The 7,247-nt window shown below is 40.8% G+C and overlaps 1 protein-coding gene across 1 annotated transcript in view; it reads left to right on the forward strand.

The window, feature by feature from the left end:
• Window positions 1–7,247, forward strand: part of LOC104465039 (gamma-sarcoglycan-like) — a gene marked incomplete at its 3' end in the record, with an annotated part of 48,315 nt that overhangs the window by 15,429 nt on the left and 25,639 nt on the right. The window lies entirely within an intron of this gene.

Here is a 7,247-nt window from a genome sequence, read left to right on the forward strand (position 1 = left end):
TTTAGCAAAATGTGGGAGAAATGCAGCTAATAGAAAAGGAGATTAGGTCTGGCTAAAATAAGAAGTTGAGACACTACTGGCATGGAGAGGGGGGAAACAAACAGAGATAAGGGTAGTTTTACATGGGAAGAGCTGATCCAATTTCTGGGACAGATGGACAGAAATAGGACACTTCCACCCAATGCTCAGAAGGGAATCTGTGGTTCCTCAGTATTACCACTGTCCACCTGTGGGGGGGGGGGGGGGGGGGAACAATAAGCACACCAAAAAACTGCCACAATATCTTATTCTCTGTTAGTGCAGGTCCATAGAGAGGACTAACATCTGCTACTGCAACCAGTGCTACCAAGATCCGTGTGCCAGATCTAAACATGAGGACTCTGCAAATGAGTCAGTTCAATGTGAATAGTATGTAATCTCTTCTTTTTTTGTTCTTTTGTGTTTGTTTGTTTGTTTGTTTTAATCGAGGATGTTACATAAAACAGAAATTAAAATACTTTTGAGCATTCTAATGGTAGCAAAGTCAAGTACTTAAATGTTAAAAAAAGTCAAAAATAAGAGCTGGATCTGTACTGCTAATTTGAACGTGCCTATGGAAGAGTCCAACAGGAACTGAGTGGCTGGCATCCATGCTATTACACTGCCTTATTCTCTAAAACAGGGAAGCCACAACCATACTATCACTTATTAATTATAATAAAGCAATGAATGTTAAAGTGTCTGATTTGAATATTTACAAAAACACAAGCTTTCAGCCTGTGTACAAGCAGGGGTTGGCAGACTGGCAAAAAAAAAGAACTGTTCCTGTCTCCTTTTCTCTGTAGATTTGTAATTACATAATCTATTTCTGAATTTCAGTTTTCTTAGGAGAAAGGAAGACTGACTTGTGAGCTAATTTATGTTCTTTGCATAGAATATCTCATTGTGTGTACTTCGGAAACTGTGAGCTGTTACACTGCAATGTTCCCATTTGCCTCAGTGCTTGTTTTCTGGGGGTTAGCGTATTCTGTTACAGAAAAAATACTGAAATTGTTTCTTCTCTACTTACATGCTTGAAGAGCTGACTTGTAAGAAATTGCATTCACTCATTTAGTAGACAACTCACTATCGAGTACTGTGGAACTACAAAATTAATAGATCTTAGAGATCAGAAGATAAAAGTTTGAACACCAGTATTAGAAATATTATTAATGTATGAAGAAGCAGATCAATAAATAAAAAGGGTCACTAATTTTTATATAATACCTTAACAATTTATAAGACTTTGCAATGATACAGCTGTATCCTAAGAAGTATCTTTTCATTAGAAGCATGCTCTAGTTTTTAGTTTGTGCTGAATTATTTCTCTTTTTTTTCCTTTATGGCTATGAATGTTAACCAGGTAAAAAATGTTTTCCTTGAAAGTACTGAAATTAATAAACTTTTTGTATCAAGTTGTGTTGACAGCTACTGTTGCTGTTATTAATTTGCGTTATTGACTGACTGGGTAGATAGATATACAGCAAGATGTTGTTAAGCCTGGGTCTGACTAAATATGTGGTTTTAATTGTCAGTTTAACTTCTGATTTTAACTGATTCTTGTGTTGCCTGATTTAATTATTTTTTAAATAATAATTTTAAATTGGATGTCTGAGATAGATCACATATCATAAAAACATAATTTATATACTGTAGACTATAACTATCACAGCCTTGTCTGCTAACTAAAACAGTTGTTGATTTTACATATCTGAAGTTATACAAAATTCTGTAATTCGATGTTTTATTCATAATTTTGTTCATCAAGTTACTTGCAAACTATCTTAAGAATTCAATGCTAGATTTTCTCAGTAAATTACTGTAATAAGGACTGAATAGAAAGGCTTTATGTGCATCCAATGTAATGTGCATGTCTATTCTGAATAATGGAATCATTTAGCTGTCACTGAGTAAAAGAACTAAAATCCTAATGAACAAAAACTACCTCTGGTAGATTATAGTAAAAGTTCTGTAAATTTGCCAGCCATCTTATCTGCATTTCTCTTCTTCGAGTGTCAGATAATGCCTGGGCTGCATTGTAAAGCTATATTACTTGCAAAAAATGACAACCCAAAGGGAAACCTTCCACGTTCACCTGAAGAAAAGCCCTTTGATACCCGGAAGGATCAAATGATCAGAATAGGAGAGGATGTGGTATTCAGCTCTCGTTGTAATTTGTAATCCTGTAAAGATTATAATTTTGTAATTTATAGATGGAAAACTTATTAGATCCTTAGTTCATCCCTATGTGTTTAGTTTCGTTTTGTCCTTTTTAGTGAGAAAGCCCTTTACACAGTAAACTAAATGTGTACTGTTCTTATTTTCCATAAAGACAGGGTTTTTATTAACTTGTAAGGAGAGGAAGAGGGAGATTCTGGTAGCCTTTCCATAAGGGCAAGATAACTCTCAGCATTCCTTGCCTAAAATTGTTTCTTTCTTCTACCTATTAAAGACTTGTCCATATAAACACAGCTAGTTAAACAGTTCCTCTTGACATTAAGGTTGGATTTAACTATGGTGTTATTCACTTATTCTTCCAGTCCATTTAGTTTTCTTCCATTGTTTTTGTTTGGTAACTTCCATGTTAAAATACATCGTTTTTCGCTTAAGAAGGGTATTTATTATTGTGGGTTTTTTAAGAGTTTATGATGTGTTATTTATCATTTGGGAATACATTTGAGGTTTTAATTATAGAAAATGGGCTTCTTAGCACTACCAAGAAAGATTTTTTTAAACAGTATCTTTTTCTGCATTTATATTTTGTTTGTATTTCCCCTCATACATGAGAAAAAGGAATTAAAAAGGAATGGATCATCATCTCCTTATGATTCACTGTAGTATTTGGAAGGCACTGTTAAGATGTGGAACGGTACAGCTCTTATCAACTAAAATAATAAATGTATGTGAACTGCTCTGTTTAACTTTCAGGCCTCAATTTGTGGAGCAGGTATTCCTGAAGTAGTGACTAAGGGAATATCTCCACTGTGCTTCAGGCTTCCCTTGCCACCATGAGCAATGGGAGTTTCCTTTCCCTCTTACCTTGCAAGCTGTGTCACACCATCCTTGCACCATCCTTCCTTCTTGTTCCCAGAAATCTTAATTCTTTCCTTCTTGACTTGTTCATCGTTATAAATAGCATTTATAAGAAAGGGATATAGGAAGGGGAGAAAATGCACCAGGTCAGGGACTGAAGGATGGAGGTTGTGGTGGAATCGACAGTCTTTATGTGCTTGCCACTCTCGGCATTTGCGTGACTTCTGAACCCATTGTATGTAACTGCTCTAGACTAGAAAATCTGAAAGCAATTTCAAGCTTAGGAGTTGACTGTAATTCACACTTTCGAGTGAGCTGTTGCTGGATCTTGAGCTAAGGAGCTTTTTAGGACCTGAGCTTGACTATTATCCTGAATTTGACTCCTGTTTTATCAGTAGACTACAATAAATTCCCCTGGGTTTCTCACATCCTGGGCGAATACTTTAAGACAAGAAGTCTTAATTTCCGTTTTCTAAAATTTGCTCCATTGATCATATTTAGCTTGACCTTTTAGGTGGGTGAACTATAAACAGTATTTCCCTAAAATATTATTAGAAGAAATCATGGAGTAGCAGATAAGTTGTGGAAGAGCATAAATCTCTGGAGGCTGCACAGGTACAGAATTCCTGACTGGGAGACAGTGCCAGTATATAGCATGTTGTGTAGTTGGGAAGTGAACAGGTGTAGATCCCTGGTTTCCTCCTCCTCCATTTAAGAGGAAGTGAGAGTTACCCTAAGGAGTCCTGCAAGGCTTAACACATACTGCTGATATCAGAGTCCCCACTGTAATGTTGCTGCATGTTTAATTGTTACTGAGAGCTGGAATGATTTAATCTCATCCCAGATCAATTTGCAAGACAACAGAAGAACTTTAAATCAAAATAGTCCTTTATTAGAAGGGGAGGAAGAAAGGGCAGAATGTCAGGGAGGTTCTGCATGTGCTGTCTTGGCTGATTGATTCATTTTTCTAACCTCTTAATTTCCTAGACAGGCAGCTAGTAGAGTCAATGTTCAAATAAATTAGTTGCATCCCCACAAGAAGGCAACTTTGGCAAGAATATCATCAAATATGGTAGTTAAGCTAAACAGCACCTTGGGACAGAGAACAAATTTCATTAGTACAGTTCTGAAGTTGGGGAGGGAGAGGAAAAGGGGAAAGGAAAGGAAATTTTAGGAGAATGAAGGTAACATCGGAGAAAATTTAAGTTGGTATACTAAACTGGAGATAACGATTTTCTCATCTGTATATATGTTAGTAACATTTAAGTAGAATGTCATTTTCTACAAATCCAGGAAATGTATTATATTTTTATGCTGGAAGCAGAACTTCTCATTAAGCATAGCATCTTAGTCCAGTGAATGGGAATAAAATATCCCTCTATGACTGCATCAGTACCACATTTTAAACACTGCTCCATACATAACTGTTTAATTAATCTTTTTCCTTCCTTTCTTACTAAATCCAGCTACTGCAGCTGGATTTCAGATCTGCAGGAGCCGTATATATAGAATTTTAACAAAGGTGGAAGAAAACAGCACATTTCTTGACTCCGAATGCAGCTGTAGCACCAGTAATTCCAGCACTGCATGCAAGGTAGGGAGCTGTATCAGAAGTAGGTGCACCTGCTGTTTGGCAAGTAACTTGAATTTGAGTAACATTAGTGATAATTCATGCCTAGTATCAGTATTTAAGAAGCCTTACTCTATCTATTTGGCTGGTAGGTAAAGGAGGGCAGCAGTGTTGGAATGGAGGGATACAGGCTCTTTAGGAAGGACAGGCAGGGAAGACAAATAGGGGGTGTCACCCTCTATGTCAGTGACCAGCTGGAGTGCGAGGAGCTGACTGAGAGCCTATGGGTCAGGATTAAAGGGAGGGCAGGGACAGGCAGCATGATAGTGGGGGTCTGCTACAGGCCACCAGACCAGGAAGAGCAAGTGGATGAGGCCCTCTGTAGACAGATAGGTGCAGCCTCATGTTCATAAGCCCTGGTCCTCATGGGGGACGTCAACCACCTCAATATATGTTGGAGAGACAACACAGCACAGCATAAGCAATCCAGGAGGTTTCTGGAATGCACTGATATTAACTTCCTTCTCCAAGTGATAGAGGAGTCAATGAGGAGAGGGGCTATGCTGGACCTTGTGCTCACCAACAAGGGCAGGCTGGTGGGGAATGTGGAACTCAAGGGGAGCCTTGGCTGTAGTGACCATGAAGTGCTGGAGTTCAAGATCTTTAGGGCAGTGTGGAGGCTGTGTAGCAAACTGACTACCCTGGATTTCAAAAGAGCAGACTTTGAACTCTTCAGGGATCTGCTCAGTGGAGTACCATGGGATAAAGTCCTAGAGAGAAGAGGGGCCCAAGAAAGCTAGTTAATATTCAAGGATCACCTCCAGGCTCACGAGCGGTGTGTCCAACAAAGAGAAGGTCAGGCAAAAATGCCAGGAGGCCTGCATGGATGAAGAAGGACATCCTGGATAAACTTAAACTCAAAAAACTTCCATGTAGAGGGTGGAAGCAAGAATGAGTAGCCTGGGAGGAATACAGAGAAATTGTCTGAGCAGCTAGGGATCAGGCTAGGAAATGTAGCCCTGATAGAATTAAATCTGGTCAGGCATGTCAAGGGCAACAAGAAAAGCTTCTATAGGTATGTCAGTGATAAAACGAAGACTAGAGAAAATGTGGGCCCTCTCGAGCAGGAAATGGGAGACCTGGTTACCTGGGATATGGAGAAGGCTGAAGTACTCAAAGACTTTTTTACCTCAGTCTTCACTGGAAAGGGCTTAAGCCACACTGCCCAAATCACAGAAGGCAAAAGCAGGGACTGGGAGAATGAAGAACTGCCCACTGTAGGAGAAGATCAGGTGCACCTGATCTAAGCAACCTGAAGGTGCACAAGTCCATGGGACCTGATAAAATACATGCGCAGGTCCTGAGGGAACTGGCAGACAAAGTTGCTAAGCCACTCTACATCATATTTGAGAAGTCATAGCAGTCTGGGGAGATTCCCACTGACTGGAAAAGGGGAAGTATAACCCCCATTTTTAAGAAAGGAAAAAAGGAAGACCCGGGGAACTACAGACCAGTCAGTCTCACCTCTGTGCCCAGCGAGATAATGGAACAGATCCTCCTGGAGATTCTGTTGAAGCACGTGGAAAATAAGGAGGTGATTGGTGACAGCCAAGGTGGTTTCACCAAGGGAAAATCATGCCTGTCAAATTTAGTGGCCTTCTACGATGGGGCTACAGCATTGGTGGATAGTGGAAGAGCAACTGACGTCATCTACCTGGACTTGTGCAAAGCATTTGACACTGTCCTGCATTACATTCTTGTCTCTAAATTAGAGAGACATGGATTTGACAGTTGGAACACATGGTGGATAAGGAATTGGCTGGATGGTCACACTCGAAGAGTTGTGGTCAACAGCTCAATGTCCAAGTGGAAACCAATGACGAGAGGTGTTCCTCAGGGGTAGTACTGGGACCAGTGCTATTTAACATCTTTGTCAGAGACATGGACAGTGGGATTGAGTGCACCCTTAGCAAGTTTGACAACGACACCAAGCTCTGCGGTGCAGTCAACACGCTGGAGGGAAGGGATGCCATCCAGAGGGACCTTGACAGGCTAAAGAGATGGGCCAATGCAAACCTCATGAAGTTCATCAAGGCCAAGAGCAAGGTCCTGCACGTGGGTCGGGGCACCCCCATGCACAAATACAGGCTGTGCGGAGAATGGATTGAGATCAGCTCTGAGAAGAAGGACTTGAGGGTGCTGGTACATGACAAGCTGAACATGAGCTGGCAATGTGCGCTTGCAGCCCAGAAAGCCAACCATATCCTAGACTGTATCAAAAGAAGTGTGAGCAGCAGGTTGAGGGAGGTGATTCTGCCCCTCTACTCCACTCTTGTTAGATGCCACCTGGAGTACTGTGTCCAGGTCTGGAGTCCTCAGTACAGGAAAGACACGGACCTGCTAGAGAAAGCCCAGAGGAGGGCTACAAAAATCATCAGGGGGGTGGAGTTCCTCTCATATGAGGACAGGCTGAGAGAGTTGGGGTTGTTTAGCCTGGAGAAGAGAAGGCTCTTGGGGGAACTTATAGCAGCCTTCCAGTATTTAAAGGGGGCTACAGGAGAGATGGGGAGGGACTCTTCATCAGGGAGTGTAGCGACAAGACAAGGGGTAACAGCTTTAAGCTGAA

The sequence above is a fragment of the Pterocles gutturalis genome, unplaced genomic scaffold (genome assembly GCF_000699245.1).
Source record: "Pterocles gutturalis isolate BGI_N339 unplaced genomic scaffold, ASM69924v1 scaffold18048, whole genome shotgun sequence".
Classification (NCBI taxonomy): domain Eukaryota; kingdom Metazoa; phylum Chordata; class Aves; order Pterocliformes; family Pteroclidae; genus Pterocles; species Pterocles gutturalis.